This window comes from Thunnus albacares, chromosome 16 (genome assembly GCF_914725855.1).
Source record: "Thunnus albacares chromosome 16, fThuAlb1.1, whole genome shotgun sequence".
NCBI classification, from domain to species: Eukaryota; Metazoa; Chordata; class Actinopteri; order Scombriformes; family Scombridae; genus Thunnus; species Thunnus albacares.
In genome coordinates this window covers 2,705,316-2,730,989 of record NC_058121.1, presented here as the reverse complement: position 1 = coordinate 2,730,989, position 25,674 = coordinate 2,705,316, and the positions used below count along the sequence as shown (strand labels likewise).

Genomic DNA, 25,674 nt, shown 5'->3' with positions numbered 1-25,674 from the left:
CCTGGTAGAAGTAGATTATTGCTGAAAGCTAATAGGTTTGTAGTAATATTCCCTCCTATCTGGGAAACTTTTGTTCTGCTTCATGCGAGGTGCATAGAAGGTTTCGGTTCATGTCCTTATGTCCAACACTTTGACCAGACAAAGATCTCTAAACAACTACTAGCTAGATAAGCATTAAATGTGGTATAGATATTTATTTTGAACTTTCCTCTTGATCAAAGAAAGGGTCTTGGAAACAATGCACCACTGTCTGCACAATTTTGACTTTTATTTTTGTTAAGAAAATACTGGCTGCGGATTGTTAGTTGATACTGAAAATAATATATATAGATAAATGTTTTAATGCTTGACTATACAGTACTACTGGACAGAAAACCGGTTTGGACTGTTAGACACAGTCCAGAAAGAGTCTTCAACTTTCAAGTCAACCTCCCAGCAACATAATGTGTGGAGTTCCCCAAGGCTAAACCCTTAGACCTCTTGACATGCATACATTATGCAATTTACGTAGATCAGAGTAAATTATACAATTTAATTTGTTTAATGTTTCATGCTCTGTCTCCTTTTTAATTATTTTTATGCATTATTTTTCAATTACTTTTGTGTACAATATAAAATGTGCTGTATAAATATACTTCACTCGCCTTATCTGAGTATGCTTTTTAGCTAGGAAGAAACTTTTAGCTGTGTTTGTTTAACTGTTTGAGGTAAGTTTCCACACAGTTGCCAACAATTTTTTTCCTGATAACAGGCAACATCTTATCTAAATGCTCGCTGTAATCATTCCTCTTGTTCAAACTGGCCATCAAGAAATCCCTTCCTAATGTGCTTCCGATGTAAGTGATAGGGAACAAAATCCACAGTCCTTGTTCTGTGCTAAAATCAAATTTTATCTTAAGCTATCATGAGGCTTTAGCAGTCTGATTTAGTCAAATTAAGTAGATATCTTTCAAAGTTAGCCTTTTCAGTACCAAATTCCCTCTTTGTGTTACTATCCCTGCACTGCCGCTCAACAATGAAACACTGTCTGAGGAAACACAAAGAGAGAATTTTGTACTTAAAAGACTGAAACATTGGAAACTTCATTAATGTAACATTTGCTGTTCTAAATTTCTGATGTCCACTCAATCTCAAAGGGACAGGTTTGGATTTTTTAAGTCTATCTTAATACAACCCTCACGTAGGTATGTTGAAAGAGTTATTGGTGTTTGTAACCATTCCTCCTCTCAATGCTGGATGTGAAGTGATCCCTTCAGAGCAGGACTACACTGTAAGAACTGGAGGACAAAATCCAGCTACCATGAGGCTTCAGCAGTCTAGACTTACTGTATTAAGATAGACTTAAAAAAATCCAAACCTATCCTTTAAGCTTCCTATCGAAAAGAAACTGATGTCACAATTCCAGTGCAGTGCAAGAACACCACAACTATGACCACTGAGCAGCAGAGATGTTTTGTAAGTAGATGGATGGATGAGTGAGCATGGTGGTAATTAGCCCCTGTGTGTTTGTTGGACTGCGTATATAATGAAGCCATCCAATGAAGCCATGAGTCAAGGTGCTGATTGCATCTCTCCTCATCCTCACCCCTGCACTTCTTTTACAACATTAGTTTGAACAGTGTTTGCTTCTACTGGCAGAGGAAACTAAACATGACCCATTTGAGGCCTTTGTATGGATGCAAAGAATAAACAAATCATTCTGTTTTTTTGCTCAGTGGAGACACATATGTTGGGGATGCAAAGGTTTTGGGAAACTCATTTCATGCTTATTGTTTACCTAATCAGAAATTCTAATTGCTTAGGGGGACTAATTAACTCATGAAAAAGTAACAAGAGTATTGTGTACCCCGTGTCATGCTGTTTGTATACATCTATGAAATATTCATGCCATGACAAGGCAGTTTGGCAACTACTACTTTGCTGGGTTATGAATTTGTTTGGTCTCAAGTCTCCTGACACTGTCACCATCAATTACTCTGACAGGGAACGTGAAACAACGTCAAAGGCGCACATCAACAACTGCATAACAACACAGAGTTTATACAACAGGAGAGAGACAGACGGAACAACCTCCAGCTGAGCTAGACTCAGTGCCTTGTGGCAAATTATGAAGAGCTAAATTCCAAATCAATTAATTCATTCTCCGCAAAATAGCATAATGCAGTGAGAATAAAACATTTGATAAATCATTAAAATTTGTCATGATAAAGCTGGTGTTCTATATTTTTCTTATTGTCAACAAATCTCAAGAAAAGACCATAACCAACAATGCATCAATCTGTCTCTCAGCACCTTCTGACTTCCCTACCCTGTATGTAGCACTCAGCTCCAAACCCATTGGTTTACGACATACATCTTTAAAAACAGCCCACGATTAGTTTAATTTTTTATGAAAAAGGCTTAGCAATTTTCCCAGACATTCTTAGGAAACATCAATCAACCAGGAGGAAACTGTGCATTCATTAGGGACTATTTTCCGCAGCGAATTAATCCACTTTTGATGCTATAGTGAGTATTTGTGGCAGCAGGACAGTGTGTGTGTGATTGAGTCAAATTAAACTACAGTGTGTGTGCTCATGGTAATGAAGGAACATGTCAACCAGGGCAACAGTGTGGCTTCCTTTTCCAATTCTACCAATTAAAGGTTCTATTTGTAAGAATCAGAAATTTCTTCTCATTAGTGACACCTGTGGCTGTTAAATGACCTGCAGTCAACATCTTGTTGCTCGTGCTTGCATGCTCACGCGTGTGCAAGACTATTGCAGGTGATGTCTTTTTCCTTGCTTACACTTCTCATAAATACATAAAAGATCTCTAATGTTGTGTTTTGCACCGTGTTTCAGCAAAGCATCTCTCACTCCCAGTCAGCTAATATCTGCAGGGTGTTTCTACTCAGATAGCACCCTTTTTGTTGTGTTGTTGTGTTGTTATGCTGGTCATTTGTTGACGTTAGTGGGAGAGAGGCAAGGCACTCAGGAATGCAAAAAAAGTCACATCCTTTGGGAAAGTCAGGCCAGTTCCTTCACATAGAAATCAGTCCACAGGCTGTTTCAGACAACCAAGAAAGTTGGGGAAGGTTTAATTTTTTAAGTTACGTTACTACCTGTTCACTCATTGGCAATAAAAAATGATTAATACATGTAAATTGCTTCACAATTCTTAATTCATTGCTACACAATTCTAATTCCTTCAAATGGAATTAGAAAGAAAAAGTTATATTAATATCTATTTATGATTTTTATAGCCATTTAATGAATTTTCATTGTTACTAGTGATTCAAGTTGTGGACTCACTCACAAGAGATTCACAGGAAACAATCCATGCACTGATGGACTTAAAGACAAAAGCCAGTGCATGCAAACCTTTTATTGAAGTGTGGAAGAAAACATTAGATCATGAATTCAGTATGACCATACTTTGTCATTTTGTCTTATTTATTATAACAATGTGACATGACAAATCCACTCAGCCCACACTTCTTTTGGCTGCACTGTAAAGTAATAACACGGTGGATAACTACGAAGTCGCTCAAGGTGTGTTTGCTGCCTCTTGTGCCCCTTGCATTAATTATTATTTTAACACTTGGTTCTGCCAAGTAAGCTGTAAAAACATTTGCACTGATGCATTAGCAAATGGTTGATCGATTCATTTGGAGTTGTGTTCCTGTGTTTTCACTGAAAACAGCTGCCTGCTGCTGCTGGAAAAAAGGTGGATGAGAGCAGTGAGAGTGAACAAAAATAGCAAAGTTGCCAGCTGTAAAGCCAAAACAGTTAGCTGAAAGACATCAAAATGCTTCATAGAGTTGAGCAGAACTCAGTAAATAATTGAAAGTTTGTCCCTTCCAGTGACCCTTTTCACAACCCAAATACAAATTTGATCCAATATATTAATATATAATAATATAAAGAACACTGCAATTCAATGTGATAAAACTGAGGATTCAGATCTAACATTTAGATGCGTACAGATGGTGTTTACTACATTTCATGAGTGCAGAGTGAAAATTCACTGTGAAAGTTCACTGACAACCAGCCCATGCTTACTGAAGTTATAAAAAAAGGTGGCAACCTGGCTCTCGGGTACCAAAGAGGAAAAAGAAATGAGACAAAATGAAAAATAATACTGTCATTAAAACTGACATTTCTCTTTTCATCATATCACAGGTGTTTGGAATAAGATGGTCACTGCTGGATTTCATCCTGCTCCAGATGTGACCTCTCCAGACCTCCTGGCATCCCCAGACTACCAGCCTCCCAGCAGGTGTGTGTTTTACTTTGTAGCATCATCACTGCTTCCACTATAAATTACAGGCCTAGACCCTCAGACCAAAGTACCATAGTAACTGGAGAGTGTCTTTGTATCTTTGTTGTTATTTCCCCCTCCCCTGCACTGTTCACCCCTATTCCAGGCTATAAAGCAACACACAGTTGAGGACTCCATGCAAATCTGCAATGACATTGTGTGTGACTTTAAATTCAACTCACAGTGCCTAGAGGAAGGACAGTGATCTGCAGACTCAGGGAGATGAACATTTTAGAAAAAAGAGGTCATATAAATAATGATAGAATCACACAGTGAAATAGGTATTATGCAAAACCGTCATGATTCATAGAACACATACTGTAGGAGCTGGAACACAGAAGCCTTGCAGCCACTTTTTTGTTTTCAGCTCCTGAGAAGACAAAACACCCTCTGAGCGAACTTTAAGCACACATGCATTTGCTGATGGGGTGTTTACTTACTTCCCTTTTTGAGGCCCATCCTTCATTGTTGGGAGACAAATGTCACCTCCCTCCCTCCTCACCCTCAACACTGTCTAGTAGCTGACAGATGTCTCGTATTCATGAATATTCTGTGCACCACCAGGCCCCGACGCTGCCAATGTAGCTTTGATCTTCATTTCAAAAGAAAGTTCTGTCTGTTCCCCTGCCAGAGACTTTGTGTGACTCACAGTGCATTTGCTGTTGTAACCTGTTTGTTTGAGTGCAGTAATAGAGCAGCGACTCGGTGATCGTCAGGGGTGACAGTCCGAGGCGTGAGGGCTGCTCTTCAAATCAGGATGAGGAGAGAGAGCTTATTTGGCGATTATGATCCACTGAGCATGGCTGGCAGCGTCCCCTGGATAAACACTTGGTCTCTGATTTGGTCACTGTTATATTCAGGATTCTCCTCAGGTATCATCACAATTCCATTTATATAATATATCTACAGTTCATTTTTAGAAGTTGAAACAAAGATATTTTCAGATTCAGGTCACTGAAGAAATTTTGAACCAATATTAAAGCTGCACTAATTAATATTTTTATATGAACAATGGATCAAATGACTATATGTAATGTGGAAGGTGTCTCTCGTAATGATGAACCGACAGAAAATTATCACCCAACTTTGCAGTTTCCTTCAGCTCTACTGAGCAATTTTCCACATCTTTTAAATAATTGTTTCGGTTTTTTAGCCAACAACTTACTGTTTTGGTTCACACTCACTGATCTCATCAACCCTGTTTCTGGCTAAAGCAAGCAGCTGTTTTCAGTGAAAAAACAAATTCTGATTCTGTACACTACCTGCCCAGCACCAAACAGCAGACAGACAAATTTATCAACTAGCTGGTGAACATAGTGGAGCATTTAGCAGCTAAAGAGCCAAATATTTTTCCTCAGGAATTGGTAGAGACCAAACCAGAGTTTAACAGAGAGTGAACATTGGACTTACATTCATCAGGTCACCAGGAACATGACTCCAAATGAATGCTAACATTCCATATCTGCAGGTTGTGTAAATAGAAAACTGTTAGCATTTTAGCCATATCAACTTTGTAGTGCGTGTTGTGGAGTTCTGCCCCATGTCCATGGGGGCATGGTCCAAAAAACAGATTAAAGCTACTTTAATTAACCTTAAATCTTTCATGCAGACTATTGCAAGGATTTGGTGCTTCCACAGACCCACGCTCCACTTTACAATAGAATAAGCCTGTGAATTAGCATGGATGAAGTTGCTTGGGTGTCCAAGGAAAAAAATAAAGATTGTTGGGCCCTTTAAGATTTTATACGGGGATCAAAGAAATGTGACAATTTTAAAAGTTATTTCTGTAGGGCGACTTACTGTACAACCTGTACAAACGTGTTGTTCTGATCCACGTTGTCACATTTTTGTGGCCTTTTTTTCTGTTGCTATTTTATGCTACATAGTTAGATGACATCTTAATGTTTAATCTTTCCTACAAAGTTTTGATAGGTTGGTTGTTTCTCCAACCTAGGGAAAAGGCGATCAATTGACACAACACCAGAATTATTTGAATGACTGAACAAATGTAGGCAGTGATCCGAATATCTGGAACTAGGCTTGATGACAGGGATCCTTTAGTTGAAAAAAATCCCTGAAATGAATATTCAGTAGTACAAACATCCTTAAAGAGCATAACAGTACAGCACTCAAGTCAAGTCAAGTCACTTTTATTTATATAGTGCCAAATCACAACAGAAGTTATCTCAGGGCACTTTTCAAATAGAGCAGGTCTAGACTATAGTCTTTATTTTACAAAGACCCAACATTCCCTCATGAGCACGCACTTGGCGACAGCAGCAAGGAAAAACTGAGATGTTAGAATGGATTGAGAGAGAAAGAAGGCAGGGGAGAGAGGAGAGAGAGACACAGAGAAGCACAACAACAACAATGACAATAATAATAATAATAAACATAATAATAATAATAATAATAATAATAATAATAATAATAATAATAATAATAATAATAATAGCAGGTGTGGGCATCAGGCAGCACGGGGTCCGCAACTACAATCCACCAAAGCTCGCAAACCATAACCAGGCGATGCACAACCATGATCCATAGAAACCTGTGGGACAAGAAAGCACAGAAACTACGGGGAAGAAGCCAAGTTAGTAACATGCATTAATGATACATGGATGTGTACAAATAGAGAGGGATCAGAGGAGAGAGGAGCTCAGTACATCATGGAGAGTCCCCAAGCAGTCTACGCCTATAGCAGCATAACTAGCTTTATCAACTAGCTTTCAGCTTTATCAAAAAAAGGAAAGCTTTAGGCCTATTCATAAACATAGAGGGTGTCTGCCCCTGGACTGAAACTGGAAGATGGTTCCACAGGAGAGGAGCCTGATAGCTGAAGGCTCTCTCAGAGAATCTAGGAACCACAAGTGAGCCTTCATTTTGGAAGCGCAGTGTTCTAGTGGGGTAATAGGGTACTATGAGCTCTCTAAGGTATGATGGTGCCTGACCATTAAGGGCTTTGTAGGTGAGGAGAGGGATTTTAAATTCTATTCTGGATTTTACAGGAAGCCAGTGCAGAGAAGCTAAAATTGGAGAAATATGATTTATTTTTCTAGTTTTTGTCTGTACATATGCAGCTGCATTCTGGACCAGCTGGAGAGTCTTTAGAGACTTGTTAGGGCAGCCTGATAATAAGGCATTGCAATAATCCAGCCTAGAAGTAACACATGTGTGGACTAGTTTTTCTGCATCTTTTTGAGACAGGATGTGAAAGGCAGTCCTTGAAATTTGTTTTATGTAGGACTTGAAGGATATATCCTGATCAAAGATGACTCCAAGATTCCTCACAGTGGTGCTGGAGGCCAGGGTAATGCCATCCAAGGTAGCTATATCATTAGATAATGTGTTTCTGTGGTGTTTGGGGCCAAGCAGGATAACTTCAGTTTTGTCTGAGTTTAGTAGCAGAAAATTGCAGGTCTTTATGTCCTTAAGGGATGCTTGGAATTTATTTAACTGATTAGTTTGATCTGGCTTCACTGATAAATATAATTGGGTATCATCTGCAATTACATTCTTCATTTCACCATTTTTTTTAAATAAACAGAAAGGTTTCTGGATTTTTTTTCTTCTGAAAAAAGAATAACAATATTAGCTGAATATTTCAAGTCATCGATTTGTATATTTTTCTAGATTAACACAAATATGTTGTAAAGTTTTAAATCAAAAATGTACCACTGTTGACTAGCATTCAAAACTGTGATACACTTTATGTGGGAGCATAAGGACTGTAAGTACACTTCTTTCAGCCAGGTATTCATCTAGGTGAACAGCTTTGTGGAAAAGAGAACCTTCATTCACACGCTGTTATGAGAGTCTGGCTAAAACAAAGAGACGCCACCATCTGCAGTCTGCCAGCATAGTTACAGTGCTGCCCCTCTTGACCTCAGTGAAAACCCATCAGCCTCCATTCACTGGCTGGCCTTTTCAGCACGCATACTCTTGCATTGCCAGTAATGATATTGGTTTCTCTCAACACGCCTTTTGAGTGGTGCCTGGGTCTCAGGACTCTTTTGTTGCATGCCCTGGATGAAGAAGTATCTTTTTCCCAGTCTCTAGCCACATACATAGGAAGAGTGCAGAGAGTGCAGAGCCCCCTGTAGACTCCACCGTTCTCTTTATAGCCCACTGCAGCTCCACTTCCTCCAGAGACAGGGGCAGTAGGCATGCTCTTTCGAGCAGATGATTAATCTTCTCATTATCTGACATCACACTTAAAGCAGCACTCTACTTCCAAACAGGATGCTTCTCCTGCTGGTGGTGTGTTAAAAAAATTGGGGATGGCTGAATATAAAGAGCATCTGGGAATTTGTGAACATGAAGTTAGTTTGCTTAACTAAACCCCAGTTGATTCAGAGAGCACTGGATTTCATCCATGCACATATAATGTGAAAAGAGTACATGCAGCCTTTAAGCACCAAAAGCAATCTACATTGAAATGAAATTTGTCTTGACAGTCATCTCAATTCAAGGTCTAGATTTTTCAGAGCTTTCAACCATAACACAGTCTTCATCACAAGTGGCTTATCACATGCCCTTAGTGTGGAGCATAGGCCATATCGGTGATATCACACTGCTGAATGAGCCTTGTTACTATGTTGTAATAAAACAAAAGACCACAGCTTTGTCATTGTGTAATCAGTAAAGTGAACTGAGTGAGCTCAAAGATGGTTCTGACATTGAATGCGAGCGGCCTATTCGATCTTTCTCCAGCTGTCCACTGACTTCCACCGAGTGACTTTGAAGGCCTCAGCATGCTCAAAAATAACTAGTAATAATAATAATAACAATAATAACCTGTGTTTATACAGCACTTTTAAAACAAAGTTACGAAGTGCTTTACATGGTTGAAGCAGGATTAAAACATTTCAGGACTGAGGAAAATAAAATCAGGCAATTAAAATAATACAAAAATAAAATTGATAAGATAAAAAAAGATAAAAAAGAAGAAAAAATACAGCAACAATAATAAAACAGGTAAGACATGTAAATAAAAATGGTGTGCTAGAATGAATAAAAGCCTTTTTTAAAAAGATACATTTTAAGAAGTGATTTAAAAGATTTCACTGATCCTGCAAGCCTCAGATTCTGAGGCAAGGAGTTCGTTCCAGAGCTGAGGGGCCCTGACTGCAAAAGCTTGGTCACCTTTAGTCTTGAGTCAGGACTTAGGGACAGCCAGCAGAGCCCTGCTCAACAATCTGAGGCTGTGCTCTGGCTCATAGGGGAGCAGCAATTCAGCAATGTAGCTGGGAGCTGAACCATGAAGTGCTTTAAATGTGATCAGTAAAATCCAGTAACCAGTAAATAGAGGCTTATTTGATCTTACCTTCTAGTATTTGTTAAAAGCTGTGCAGCTGTGTTTTGTACCAGCTGAAGGCGTGAGATCATTTTTTGGCTTTACCCTGAATACACTGAACTACAGGATATGATATAAGACGTGATTTTTGAGATGCTCCTTAGTTGATAAAAACATGATTAAACAACATTTGTAATTTGTTTTTCAAACGAAAGGTCATTATCAAATATTACACCCAGGCTTGTGGCTGCAAGTTTGACATTTTTAAACAAGGATCCAAAATGTTTCTGTGTAATAGGGATGGACTTTGGGGGACGGAAGAAAATTATGTCAGATTTGTTTTCGTTTAGTTGGAGAAGATTTTGGGACATCCAGCACTTTCTTTCTGCCAGACAAGATAAAAGATGATTAAAATTGCCTTCTTCACTGGTTTTAGTGGGACCTAAATTTGTGTGTCATCTGCATAACAATGGTACTGGATTTTGTGTTTATGTATGATATGTCCTTGTGGCAGCATATATATACAGAACAACAAGAGGCCTGGGATGGAGTCTTGGGGAGGCCACAAAAGAGGAGGCATTTCCTAAGACAACTGAGAAAATCCAGTTTGATAAACAGGATTTAAACCAGTCTAGAGCAGTGTCCCTGATGCCAACCCACTTTTCAAGGCAATCCAATAAAATAGAGTGATCCATAGTGTCAAATGCAGAGCTCAGATCAAAAATTAAAATTGAACAATCACCAGCATCAGCTATAAGTTAAAGGTTGTTTGTAACTTGATGACAGCAGTTTTTGCGTTAAGACATGCATGGAAACCTGATTGAAATTTGTCTAAAATATTATGATTATTCATAAAAGAAATGGACAATCTTCTCTAAGAGTTTTCATAAAAATTTTAATTTAGAAATGGATTTAAAAATTTTTTTTTTAATAGGGTAGGGTTGACGTTTGGTTTCTTGAGAAGTGGGTGTACTACTGCATGCTTGAGGCAGGAAGGAACACAGCCAATAGATAGAGAGCTATATACAATAGATAAAATAGTGGGTCCAACACTGTTAAATACCTCTAAAACTTGCTCATAGATCATGGGTGAGGCTTCAGTTTGTTGGCTAGGAGGTTAATTACGGAATCAATGGCTTTGAAAAAAATTCTGGGGTTATGACGGCTTCTTGTAATAATGTTGGTAAAATAGAAGGACCTGGCTTCTTTTATTGATTTTTGATAGGCAGACATTAGTTCTTTCATAATTTGATATTACACCACCAGTAAGTGAGTGGGACCCTCAACTGACTGAGCGAGATTAAATTAATGCACAATGTCAATTGTCACAAACCGGCTCAATGAATGTGAGAAAGAGGGGAAGCAAGTCAAGTTCATGTGCCAATTATTTGTTTTATTTGAAACTAAAACAAACATAACTATATACAAAAGGCATGAGGTGTGGAGAGTAACTGCATCAGTCGTGAATGTAGTGTGTGTGGATGAATGAGATGCATATACGCTTCTGTTGAATGCAAAAGAAAAATACCAAAACAAACCAAAGCCAGGAGAGATGTGGATCCTAGGGGAGAGAGAGAGACAATGGGTCAGAGTGGTATTTATAGCCTTGGTGGAGGCCGATCCAGGTGTCCCTGCATTACCCTAACGACCCTCCCTGACTGCCAGCTCCTGCATGAAGTGGCCAGGTAAACCACTGCGGGCAGAAAGGGAGGGGTCATAACACTATAAAATCCATTTTAAAAGAGGAACCAGAGGGGCAGCATACATGTTTATTAAAATCACTTTAAATAAAGACTGACAAAGGGAGGCATAATAAAAGCCAAAAAATCAGAGAATTCCTGAATAAAACCAGAGTTAGATTTTGGGGGTCTTTAGATTAAAACACAAAGTAGTGGGGCCTTGCCATTTATCATAAAACCAAGTGATTCAAATGGGGAAAAGTTTCCAAGTGAGCAGGGGAACATTTAAAATTCTGACAGCCAGTCCAACTCCACGACCTGAAATCCTAGGCTGCTTAAAATAATTAAAACCAGGAGGATGTGCTTCATTCAGTATAACAGTCACTTTGACTTAACCAAGTCTCAGTAAGCATAAATAGATCGAACTGCTTTGATACTATGAAATAATAGCAGAAAAATTATTTATTTGCCAGTGATCTGATATTCAACAACCAAAACTCTACTGAGTTGGGGGATGGAGAGCAGGAGGAGGAGTGATAGGACTGGCCAAGGAGGCATGATATTTTAGTGATGAAGGAGCTGGCTTAGGCGATTTTGAGGCCAAACATTAACAGTGATGAGGTTCCTGGGACATGCACCAGATTGTTTGACTGCAAAACACAAAGGGCATCTATAGGTGGTTATCACAGGGATGTTGAAAATGTCAGCGTCTGGTCCGAGTCCAACAGAAAAGTTGCCGGTGTTAGATGTGGAACCAAACAAATAGCCTGGGACCCAAGGAGCATCAATCTCTGACAGACCAGTCATTTCCGGTCATGAAAGTTGCAGGATGGCATAGTGGATTTCTGTGAGGAGTACCTGAACAGAGGACTCCATATGGTAAAGTAGCATCTAAGCATCTGAACTCCAGCCTTGTTTGGGTGGAGACCATCTGGGCCAAAAAGTTCTCCCCGTTCCAAGAAGATGTTAAAATTACTGATAAAATCCACACTGAGAGTATCACAAGTAGGGGACAACCAGGTGTTCGAGCTAATCAGCTTGCTGACAAGCCCCATTTCACAGTTTTATATGGGAATTGGTCCTGAAATATAGATTTTACTTTCAAATTATTTGATTATGTGTAACAGGTGTTCGGGCTGCTGCTTGGGAGTGTCATTTGTGCCGACATGGATGATAATGTTATCTACTTCAGGGTGGGATTTTATTATGTCTGGAACTTTGTCTGCAATGTCAAGCACTTTTCGCCTGGGAAACAGAGAGTATGAGCCTTTCTAACTCACATTTCTAATAATTGAGTCTCCGATTTTGGGCATGACATATGATCCACACAATTCTAAAGGCAAATTATTTTACATCTCTTCCTAATAGCCATGCTCAATGATGAGACAGAAAGCCTCCCATCACACAGAGGGCTGAGATATGATGAAGCACCAATATGATACCAGTGCTGTCTTTTTCCTGAATTTAAAATGATATACCTCACAGGTTGGAATTCATTACAGTCATTACATGTAAAGTAACATGATGCCAGGGCTGTGGAACTGAGTTGGCAATCTGTTGTGACTGATTAAATGCAAGTGACATTGGATACACTAAATGTTATACTGACATTGACAATAAACTGATTGGTCACATCATAGCTGATACCCGATACACTTTATTAGGTCAGTATTAGTGCATCTCCAATTACTGTCTGTTTTGAAAAGGTACAATTGTCAGATGCAGCAGCCTCCAAACCAGTTGGTGGAAAGAGAGTTTCAGATGCTGTTTGATGACTTGACAGGCACTTTGTTTGAAGAATATGGAGGCCCTGACCCAGCCCAGTCCATGCCGGATACATTCACTGATGAAGACTATGAACTGTAGTTGGAAGCCTCAAAAGCTAGTAAGTTGATCTTGAGTTGAGATCCAAACATCCATGTTCAAGACTCTTTTATGTGTTGCTGATATTCTGTCGAGCTTTATTGTGCTGTCACTTTGAAAAATGGAAAGCTATAAATGACAAATGGAATGCTTTAAATTGTTTTTTCCTGAGCTGATATATGGAGTCCTTGGTCAACCATGCAGCAGATGTCCAAGTGGAATCAATGGATGCCTGAGCTGATGCTTTTCATCCCCTCCACTGACTGGCAACGGGGTGTCTGATTCAGCCGGTGTGAAAAGATCTAAATGTTGTTAAAAAGTTCAAATCAAACTTCACTTTTAGCCCTGTACTCCAAGTGCATGCACAGATGCAGAGGTAGAGGACCATGGCTTTGCTGTTACTTAGTTCCTGTTAGATAAAATGTCATGAAATTCATCTCTCTATGTGTTAAATTATGGTAAAACCTGTTATACAACATTATATTAACACCTGAACCTGCATGTTTTCAATAAAGGGAATTTCTATGACTCCATATTATGAAGAATTGAACATAATTTTAACTGTTCATTTTAATGACAAGTGAGTCTTATTTTGGTGGAGGCCCTCAGTGCAAAGGACAAAGGACTGCAATGTCCTTTGTTTCACCGAAACTTGGCTAAATCTTGGAATACCGGGCAACGCCATTCAACCAGGTGACTCTTTTTCTGTAAACCAATCTGACAGAACAAAGGACCCTGGCAAGAAAAAAGGAGGAGGCGTGTGCTTTATGGTGAATAAGGACTGGTGTGACAGTGGGAATGTTAAAGTGCTATCCCATTCATGCTCACCTGATCTGGAGTTACTGTCAGTAATTATCATACATCCCATTACACATTATCTACATCCCACTACATGTGAGTACAGAGACTGCCCTGTCGGGTCTTTGCAAAGACTTGAGCTGCTAACAGACTGGTAATCCTGATGCTGCGCTCATTGTAGCTGGAGACTTCAATCAGGCTAACGTTCCATCAACATACTGACTGTGCCACAAGGGGAATAAACACTCTGGATCACTCCTACATGCCATTCAAAAACAGCTGCAGAGCGGAATAGATATCCGCATTCAGGAGGGGTTACCATACGGCCATCTTGCTGAGGCCAATGTATGTAAACAAACTACAATGCATGCCCCCAGTAACACGGGAGGTCAGGAAATAGTCAGGCCAATCAGAGGCCACCCTACAGTCTGTAGTATATGACATAGTCTGATGTTCCAAGACACCACCGTCGACATCAATGATGACGTCAATGGATTCACTGAGTCTGGAGGATATTCTGGGTATCCCCTCAAATACTGAAGAATTTTTACTCCTGCACCATTAAGAGTGTCCTGACAGTTAACATCACTGCCTGGTATGGAACCAGCACCTTGCAAGACCCTGCATTTGGCTGAACATACAATAAGAAGTCCTCTATCCTGCCTAAAGGATATTTACACTATCCACTGCAAGAATAAGGCTAGGAGAATCATTAAGGATCCTAACCAGCGGCCTTTTCTCCCTGCTGTGGTCAGAAAGTAGATAATGGATACACCAGGTGAGCACTAAGATCAAGAAAAACTTATACCCTTATACCCTCAGGCCACTAGGATCCCCCCACCTCCCCGCTCCACCCCCAACTAAACAGCATAGATTTAATTTTTGAACAGAGACCTGATCCAGAAGAAACCTGAGGACAGTGACAGCTGGTCTGAAATAAACCAGAGGATATAATGTGGCAATATGTCATCAGTCATTTTTCCAGCACTTGACAGTTCACAAATAGTGAGTCCACTTAGAGCCTCCCAGGTATTAGACATAATGGCACACAGACCTGAGAACTGAACAATGGGACCCTACCAGAACAGAAAATTAGGACCCAGAAAAACATGGTGATGATGCACGAAAATACATTTAAAGATGCAACCCGCTGCTGGATAACAGGTAAAAATGTTATTTTTTTCACAGAATGCTATGTGACCAAACCACCGAGTAATGTCATACACTGACTTTTTATAACGAAATGGAACACAATACAATCTAGGTTCAGTCAGTCAAGTGTTGTCACAGAGGATTGACAGGTTTTTGCTCACCCAAAGTTCAGTGAAGAGATTTCTATCAGTGATACATTTGCAAGAATGATTCCAATATGGTGGAAGCCAAGTGCAGGATGTGGGGAAAAAATAAATCTAAATTCCACAAGGGAAATGCTGGACCACATGAGCTATGGCAAGAATTAATGATAAAGAATGAGGCCTGATTATTGCATCTGTTGCATCAAGGCTGTGTCTTTAAGTTAATCCTAAAATTTCAGAAGATTGATGATTCTTTGGATCAACATACCATACTTCACAGCAGTGAAAACTTTATTACACATCACTTTAAAATAACTTTTTGGTCCACAGCAGCAAAGTTGATCATATCCAGTCATACACTTATCCAATCAGGGGGCTTCCTGTTTGGGTACATCACCAACTGTGCACCTCTCCACCTCCATTTGCTCACTTTTTGCTGCCTGTTACCTCCCTGTTCCCCTCCCTAGTCAAATCAATATCACTCTCACTGTCTTCTTTTGGAATATAAAGTCTGGTGGGAGCGCTTCAGCACAACCTTGAAACCCACTGTGCTGTGTCAGCAATACATTTCACAATACCTTACTGTCAGGGGTGGAAAGAATATCCAACTATCCTACTGAAATAGTGGTACTTTACTATAGTTTTGTGTACAGTAGAAGTTAAGTAAAGGCGGTATAAAACCAGTTTTTACTTGTTTTTAATCCAGAAATTTGCTTCTCTTGGTCTTTCACGGTGAATTCTGATCATACGTATGACATTTAAACTCTCTCAATGCAGTGTAAGTGCAACCAGAACTTTGATTTGAAAGCACACTTAGAGTTCTGTACTTTTCTACACTTTGATTTGCAGTCACTCATGTAATTACTCATGATGATGTACTGTACTGCAAGTAGTCACTCTGCCTGTACATTAAGCTAATGCTCTTATTCAGTGTGACCTAGAATTAATGCAGCTGCAAATAAAGTTGAAATACACCAACATACAAGCACCCAAGACTATAGCCTCCACAGGAAGAAATCAATGCACAAGTTTGTTCCTGTCCCTTCATCTTTATATTAGTCCAGTAATAGTTGGATATTCGTTGGGTGTCCTTCCTGAAAGCATGATGAAATTGCTCCCCGAGCAAAGTGCAAAAAAATGACAAGCTCTTTGACATAAGCCTCAAAAATGAAGCTTATATAATTAGGTTTGGCAGAACCCCAGCCATCAAAGCGAAGGATGGTGCTGACTAATTGAGCAGACAGATTAGTGGTGGTCTGACACGGCCAAAGAGTACTAAAGGAGGAATGAGGAAAGACTCATTGGAGGACAGCTGCCTGGCACAGACCTTAAAAGGAAAAAGCCATCCTGATGTATTATTGCATGTTATATACCACCAAGTTTTTATGTCATACATTCCATGAGTTATTTCCCAGTGACATTTGTGTAGTTTTCTGTCTTGTAACATAGCTTTTCTTGTACATTTATTGAATCCTGTACCACTGGGGCAACTTTTAGTTTAGAAAAGAGTCTATAAAGAAACTCTTGTTCAATGATGTATTGTTCAAGATCACTTGAAAAATCTGTATTAATATATATTAGTAACAATAAAGCCAGAAGTCCCTGCTTTGAAGATCAGAGGTTCCTCCCAGTGACCAGAGGGAACAACTCTCTAAACGATTTAAGGCCTTGTGTGTCAAGAGCAAAAACTTAAAATCAGCCCTAAAAAGTGACTGAGACCCAGTGCATAGAAGCTAAAATTGGTGTAATGTGTGTGTTCGGTTAAGCCTTGTTGTGGTGCACTGGATCAGTTGGGGTCAAGCTAAATTTTAGAGGCAGGGTTGTCGAAATGTGATGTCATGAAAGTATGGATGATTACAAAATCTTTGGAAGTCATCCATACTTTCATGACATCACACTTCGGAGGAGCCAGTATACTCTGTCTTGTTGGACAATAGCTTCGGAAACCCCCTTCCCTCATACATTTCCAACATTGGATAGGGGGATGTGTATAGCCATTTCTATAACTTTTAGAAACTGATGATCTGACATTCACACCCACTTCACACCATGAAATTCTTTCTCTAGCTCCATTTTTTCAGTCTTGACACAACATTTCATTCCCCCTTCAAGTGTGGCTGAACAACTCTAAACACTTGATTTCTGAGTTGTCTGACTCTTACAATGTTCCGTAGTTGACAAAAGGAACCCCAAGATTCTTCACACATATTTTGGGCAAGTACACTCATTGAAATTAAATGTGTGGAACAGTATCTGGACCAATAAGATTTTTTGTTTTGTCAGAGTTATACTGTAGGAAATTTTGAGACATCCATTATTTTATTGCAGCAAGGCAGGTTGTGTCCAGATTCATAGTGGTATTACGATGCATTACTCTACAAAAAGAGATATAGAGCAGTGTGTCATCAGCATACCAATGGTAAGAAATATCAAAACAACTAATTTTATGACCAAAGGGCAACATGTACACAGAGGACCAAGAATTGGCTCTTGTAGCACACCACATATTAAATGGGGCTGATAACAAAACATGATGATCTACTGATCAGTAACGCTGGTTATGAATATTGATGGTTCCCAGATGATCAACCCTAATGTTTCCTCTAGCACTACCATCAGATAATAATGCCACCTTGACCAAAACTGTGGTCCATGACAAGGCCTCACAATAACGAATGGCTAGTTTTACATGAGAGTTGCTGCCTTTTATTACTCAGGCCAAGAATTTCCATTCATACGTAATTAAACATCAGAGCAAATTTATGCCTCCTACATGGGGAACCTATTTCATTTGGACACTGTGAGATTACCACCATCTTACGCCACCTGCAGGACTAAATGCTCTCAAAATGTTTTATGATCAAACAGTCTGATTGTAATAAAATTTTATCATTATATGGTCTTTCCTCTAGCGCCACTTTCAGGACAAACTTTATTTTTAGCCCTACTATTGGGAAGGCTGTAAGAAAAGGAAAATGATTAGTATGTTGTTTCCACCCAACTGTTTTGTACTGTAAGGTGTAATCAATGAACAATGTAGCCTCCAGCAGCCACTAGTGAGGCTGTAACTCTTGTTCCTGTACCTACTCTTCCTCTCTTAAAAGTACCATAACACACTCAGATTTATACACATACACACTCCCACACATATATGCAAGCATGTTCTCACACAGGCACACTTTCATGTACACAAAGATGCAAAGACTATATTCTATAGGGAACCATTGATTCCCATGCTTTCACAGTATAGGCAGTATTTCCTTCAGCGTAGCCATATTTGAAGACAGGTACTTTACATATCACAAGAACAGATTTGATGCTTTGAATACATTCCTTGTTTTCAATCATTTTTTCCCATGAAAATATCTGTACATGAAACAATGCAATGTTTCCCCCAGAACTAGAAAAATATTTTATTCAGTGAGTTCACATACCTGTGCAGGACAGATATCTTCCCTAAAACAATTTAAAAGGGGCAATTTCTGAACCGGGGACTGCATGAATAATAGAGGATATGCTAATATGATGCTTGGAAATGAGGGGTTATCTTGTTTTATCCACACTGTTGAAGTGCCTCTGCCACTGCTCCTGGCTGTTTGTGCTTTGCCAGAGGGGATCGCCTTTGAAACTCTTAATGAAGATCTTCTACTGACAGGAAGGACTGAAAGAGTGACATCTGTTGCACAGCAAACATGACCGTGCTCACAGATGTGTTAAAGGGAATACATTATGCTGCTTGTGTGTCTAGGTAAGGGCCCCCTTACGAAATCCACCATGCCTGCCTCTCGCTGTCTCCTGTTCCCACTCATTAATCTAATGAATAGCAAGCAGCTACAATCAATCGTGTGGTCGTTTGGGATGAGCAGAACAGGCACGCTCTGATACATCAGCACTGAGACCTGATTGACAGCAGCACAGGCATCAATATCATGGCTAATAAGGATGATCGGCTCTTAATGAAGATGTCCTGAGCAGGTACAGTGTTTAATGCAGTGCAGCAGGGAGTCTTTTCACGCAGAATTACAACTACTGAAACAACTAGGGGATTTATGATCTTTGTTCCTGGATAAATAATTTGTCATGTAGGCCCATACTGTATGTGCTGGTAAGTCTCGAAATCACATCAGTCACGCTCTGAGCATTTTCCATTTTCACCATCTATTATTAACCGTTTCTCCGAATTGCTTTTCAAGTGCTGATTTACAGGCAGACAGTGTGAAAATAAATATCTGTGGCAATAAATATCTTAAGCATTCTCTTTTTCTTTGCCTTCATTCACCCAAATGCTGCCCATAATGGTTTCAGTACAACACATCAAGGTACTGAAGGCAGATCAACCCACTTAGGTGCCCCATGACATTTTGAATCATTTATAGATGAGCTGTTTGTCTCATCACAGAAAATATACTGATTCAGTATGCTGGGAACTGGAAGAAAAATATCTCTAAAAGCAGAGTAGACTTTACACTGCTGAAATATCTGAACTCTTCTGATCAAAAAAGAGAGTTGTAAAAGGATTCCTAAACATTGTGGTGACCCCTGACTTTTTCTCCATCACTATCAAGTCAAATTTAAATAAGAAATATAATCTAATGGGTTATGACATTTACTAAGGACATTTATGCTTTCCACAGATTGAACCCTTTTCACTATGGACACTATGAGCTTTCCCTCTATCACCACAACAGGTCAAAATGTCAACTGTGCACACAAATGCACAGATTACTATGAAATGTCATGATCCCAGGGGGATAAACCCATTTACTTTCAATTATTCTGTGGTCTTTCCTCTAGCACCCACACACAGCAATCCTTACATTTTTAACCCATTATTGGTCAGGCTGTTAATGATCTAGTGAAATAAAAAAAAGAGGATCGTAGGACTCAAAAATGTATCTTGAATTTGTGAGTGAAAGTAATTTGTGAAACGCAAATCACTTTGTGAAACAGGTGTCAGGTCTTTATGCCTTCTCGTTTCTCATCTAACTCTTTAGCTGCTAAATGTTTTGCTATGTCCACCAGCTAGTCGCTAACTTTGTCTGTCTGCTGTTTGGTGCTGGGCAAGTGGTAAACAGTGGGTTTATCACTAGGTTGATGTTGTAAAACCAAGGCAATGAGCAAAAACAGGATAAAAAGATCAAGAGAGGTGATGGAATATATATGTTCTCTGCCAGTAGTGTGCAAACACTGGCTACTTTGAGGAGTCTAAAATTTGGAACACATTTTGGTTTGTTTAACCATTTTTTTTGTCACATAATTGTGTGTGTCTGTGCGCGTGCATGCGTGTAATATATATATAGTTGTATGCTGTAAATTCTAAGCAGTTATCACATGACAATCCATGAAAAAAACATACAGAAGTTATATCAATGTCACTGTATTCCAAATGTCACAATCATGGAAATGTAAAGCATAACTGCAGAAATAAAAGTTCATAATAATCACATAAGAATAAATAGAATTTGAAATGCATACGAAGAAAATAGATTTAACTATAAAATGCCTTATATTTAACAGTTCACATTCAATACACATGCTTTTCAAGGACCAGAAAAAAGGGAATAATTGTGTCAAGTTATGTGCAGATGAAAACTTTTCTTCATTTTATTAGAGCTGTCTGCATCATTCAAATTCAACATCCTTCCTCCAATACTTCATCAGGAATATGAAACCACTGCTGAACCTGAGTGAGGAGGAGGAACAGCAGCAGCTATTAATGAATAGAGCAATTGTGGACATTTTAATGGCTGCCATGGCTTGTGCAACTCATATTGAGGACAGCGGGTGAGGAAGAGGTCAGAGCTGCTGAGTTGCCCAGGTAATCCCAAAATCTGTGCAGCTCAGATACACTGTCACGCAGTAATCATGAAGTTAGATGGAAAAAAAAATGGGAAACTCTTTCTTCTTCTTCTATTTCAAAAATGTTTTTGAGCATTTCTTTCTTGCGGCATGTTCCACCACAACAAGCGCACAGATAGCGTCGTTATCCAGAAGCAGGTTTGCCGAGTTGTCATTGGGACAGGAGGTGGAAAGACAGGAGCTAGCTCTTATCCTGTACTCTGCAGTTTGAGCTACCAGAGAGGCTTAATAATATCCCAGAGGCACAGATGAAACACTTTCTCCACAGTGACTGTTTACTGAGGAGTGTGTTTGAAGTTGAGCTCAAGATGTCTTCATTTCTGTACCAGAGGAATGTTCCAAGGGGAAAAATTGTAATTCAGATAGGGAGCAAGGGGAGAAAAAAAAGAGGAAAGAGGGGGGTGGGGAGCAGACAGACAGAATCCAAGCAGTGCTTTCTGCTCCTGTTATAATTCAAGACAGGATATTGCAAGTGCCAATTTCATATTTTCATGGTGTGATATCTTAAAAATCTACTGAACTGCAATGAACAGGGGCTTAGAAACCCCTTCAAATTAAGAAATGCCTGCTGTTGGCACCAGCAGGACCATTATTTATTCATATCACTCAGCCTGCTCTTGCAGAACTACATTACAAAAATCCTACAGTTTAGAAGTGAGCCTTTAAATGTCCAGTCCTTTTTTACTATTAGTCTCTCTAGATGTTTGCTGTTGATGCCAAAACGACAAAAAGGATTATTGATCTCTCTTTGCAAAGAGAGATAACATTTCAGTTTTCTAGTTTGAAAAAACTGAACAAAAAGTGACAAGCATTTGCTAATCCCCCTGATCATCCTCCATACACACCAAATGATGAAAATTAGAAGCACTGACACTTTGAAGGCTTTTTTTAATATTAAGAGTGATTAATGTCAATTTAGCACATTGCATTAAAAAAAAGTCATGCCATTATTTGAGAAGACAAGACCAGAAGAACCCTTTTCTGATTGAATTTGCTTCATTGATGTCACTCAGTAATGTACAGAACTGTAGATGGCATTCTCTTTAGTATGTCAGTACTGTGTAGACCACCAACATGACCGTCACACCACAAACTGACATTTGCTCATCCATAATAGGAGGGTCTGGAAGCTTAGTGACGTAGTGACTCGCAGGGCTAGTTGATGAACTGTTGAAGCTGATAGCGTATTCGTTAGCTCATTAGCTTAGCTTGGTCACTAATGGGACAATGACTTAGCACAATGTACTCCAAATATAAATATTTGTACCATAGAGTCCTGTCTCTAACTGTCTACAAACCATTTCTCTTTTGTGAAACAGTTTTTACTTTGATAGACTACGTTCAATAAAAGAGGATGGTGCAACACAGCTAATAAGCTAAGATATCTTCCTGCATTTTGGACTCCAGCTGTCCATTAACCTGACACACCAGATGGTTTGTTACTGTGATAACCCCTGGTGTCATCTTGTGTTTGCTGTGTGGTTCAGCTGTCTGTCTGCTTTCTGCAGGTGATTGTTTGAGCAACTGGGAGTAACACCAGTTACCCTCAGGTGTTCCCAGCCACTCTGCTGTTGCAGCTGTTGCTGCATCCCTGCTCCCATCAGGCACCCCTTGGTTTCGGTTATTTTACTTTGCTTTGTGTTCATGCATCTTACCATACCTACATCTACACACACACACTCCTATTCACACTGCTGATATCACTGATTTCTACACCACATACTTTAAACATTTAGTTAACTCTTTAATTTGGTTTATTTTGATTTAATAAAATCCCTTTTGTTAAATTTTGATATGGTGTGTCCCTTTTGCTGGGGCAACATGAGACGGGTCATAACAGTTACACAGAACCATCAGAGAAGTCGTCCTTGGAAACTGGAAAGGGGCAGGTCATTGGATGAACCAACTGTCATCATCCATCAGGGGCTAACTTCAACCAATCAGATCAACAAACCGTGTGATGCAGTGGGACAGTGCATAAGAGGAAACATAACAAGCTGCAGTCTGATTAACTTTAAAAGCTAGCAAGCAAGTCAGTGCAGCTAGCTATGTAGTTCTATAAATACTCTCCAGTTCTGATATAACTGATGCTACAGCAGCATTTACACTAACCTCTTTAGGAGCCGCCATAGGTGTTTTTAAATGAACAGTCACTGCTCGCTGTCGTCACACCTAAACCATGCCCGTAGCTGCCAGTAGCTCCTCATAGGTTGCTGATTGGTCCGAACCACTGTGGATGGATTCTTGCGTGATCTCATGTTCTTCCTCAGCACTGTCAACACAGTGGTTGGTCAGTGGTGCAAATTCCCAGGTCAAAGTTCACCAAAGTTGAACTTCATGTGAAAAATCAACACAAATTTACTTACCCCTATTCATTCTCCTTATTCATGGGAAATTATTGAATTTGCAGCAAAATTTTGCCATTTAAAATCCTGATGTGTCTAAGCTTCAATGCCTTGAGTGGTTCCACACAGTAAAAAGGAATTAATTAATTTACTTAATTCTATTTTTGCATTTGTTAACTCCTTCTGGCAATAACAACAAAGAGCATTTGTTTCCAACTTACCACATAGTTTTTAAATCATAAGCATCTACCAAATGGTTCTATTTTTGACAAATAAAAAAATGTTCGTATAACAAACAATCTGCAGAGCTAGATCTGGACTAGACTTGTTCATCTATGTGGTGGTGCAACAACAGCTTGTTGAGCGATGGATCCTGTTTCTGTAGTGGCTAATTGGTATTCAAACACAAGAAAGCTAATTATTTCTTTTACACTTCAGTGTGGACCCACACTTTGGAGCAGATTTTGCACTGCCCTCAGTTATCAGAGTGAACTTGAATTTGGCTTTGTTAAATCATTATTACTTTTAATAGCTGTATCTTGCTGGATTGATCTAATTAAGTGATTCATTTATGTATCATAGTGAAGATCCAAGGGTGTGGGTTTGCTTACAGAGGTGTGTGTGGATGCATGAATGCATATCATTTCTAGAAAAAAATGCCATATAATTTGCAGCATTATAATGCAGCAACCCTAAAAACACTTTTTTTTGATAAAGACTTGATACTTTATGATAAATAATGTTATATAAAACATCCAAAAACTACTATTTGTAATTTCAGCAATAAACTTGATTAATATTTCCATCTTTACAAAGATCACTGACTGTTAGTGCATTATGTTTGATTGATGGTCAGTTGTAGCATCTTCTCAGGAGAATTATCTACAAATAAAAACAGATTAAATTATTTTGTTTGCCTGAAAATGTAGGAGAGTGGGAGGATATTATCTAGGAGGAGAATAGGGCAGCATGTATGCTTCCTGATAGGCTTGGGTTAAGATAAGAAAATAACTTGTCAACAACATATCACAACTCAAAATGTGCTCTGACCAATGGATGAAAAAACCTTGAAAGGGACACTACCTGAGGAATGTTCAGGTGAAACATTCACACTGACTCACTGATGGTTCCAGCTGCAGCTCACAGTCACCAGCAGCACTTTGATTATCATGATGATCGTGATAATTATACGAAAAGAAGACTTTAAGAGCAAATTCATCAGTTCAGTCATAATTTCATCAACTTTGATTTCATCATTTTTGTCTGTTCCTCCATCATGCATCAAAGCTGCCACAGTGTTATTACAAGCAGCATGCCAAATTTATTAATATATTATGATTTTTATATTTTATATAGCGCCAAATCACAACAAAAGTCATCTCAAGGCACTTTTCACATAGAAGAGGTTTAGACCATATTCTTTAAAGAACAGTGATATCACTCCATCGCTGACCTTTGTGACTGCAGATAGACACACATAAGGCTCTGAATGACAAAGAAGGCTTTTGCTCGGTTTCAGGAGAGTGAAGTGGCAAGTGAGGAGCATGTTGGCCATGAGTTGAAATAGATGCAAACAGAGAATATTCAGTGTCTGGGCACCGACAACAAAGCAAAGCACAGAGAGGCCATCGCCCTCCTTGAGCTCACCTCGAGGGGAGACAGACGGAGAGAGCTGTCAGTGAGTGAGTGGTGTCCTTTGCCACCGCGGTAGCTATTTTACGACCCAACTGACAGTTTGACTGCTTCCCTCATCTCCTCCTGTATCCAGCCTTTCTTGTTGTCTTTAATCAGCAGCCCCCGCCCCCGCACCCCTGGTCCTGTCAAAGAGACTGCCAGGCAGGGGCATTGGCTTGACTTTTAACCATCAGGGGCTGAGCCCAGATTCCTCTCCATCAAAAAACTTTTAAAAACATACTTCTAAATAGATAGTTTGCATGCTTTTTTTTTTTCTTGCACATGAGGGCCACACATTGCTTAAAAAATGTGAAAATTGGAGAAGGAAGGAAGGGTTCGGATTTCATTTACTATTTAATCTGCACATGAATATTCCAGCCCCTCAAATTTCTCAAACCAAAATGAGTGTCATATCATATCATATCTAACTACTCAAACGGACTGAGTAAACCATAATTTGGGTGCAAAATCATTACTGATGGACCTACTTGATATGAACCACAATATATGATTACAGAATAAACTGTATATTACACCTGACACTGACCTAGAGTGATGTTTGT

At 39.3% G+C, this 25,674-nt stretch overlaps 1 long non-coding RNA gene across 1 annotated transcript; it reads right to left on the bottom strand.

Moving 5' to 3' along the window:
* Positions 1-5,581: 5,581 nt before the first annotated feature.
* On the bottom strand, positions 5,582-25,024 carry LOC122965718. Its single transcript, XR_006398286.1, has 3 exons — positions 25,013-25,024; positions 24,201-24,202; positions 5,582-5,707 (listed from the first exon to the last, which is right to left on the bottom strand). It is a non-coding gene; the product is annotated as an uncharacterized LOC122965718 (long non-coding RNA).
* Between the last annotated feature and the right edge of the window lie 650 nt (positions 25,025-25,674).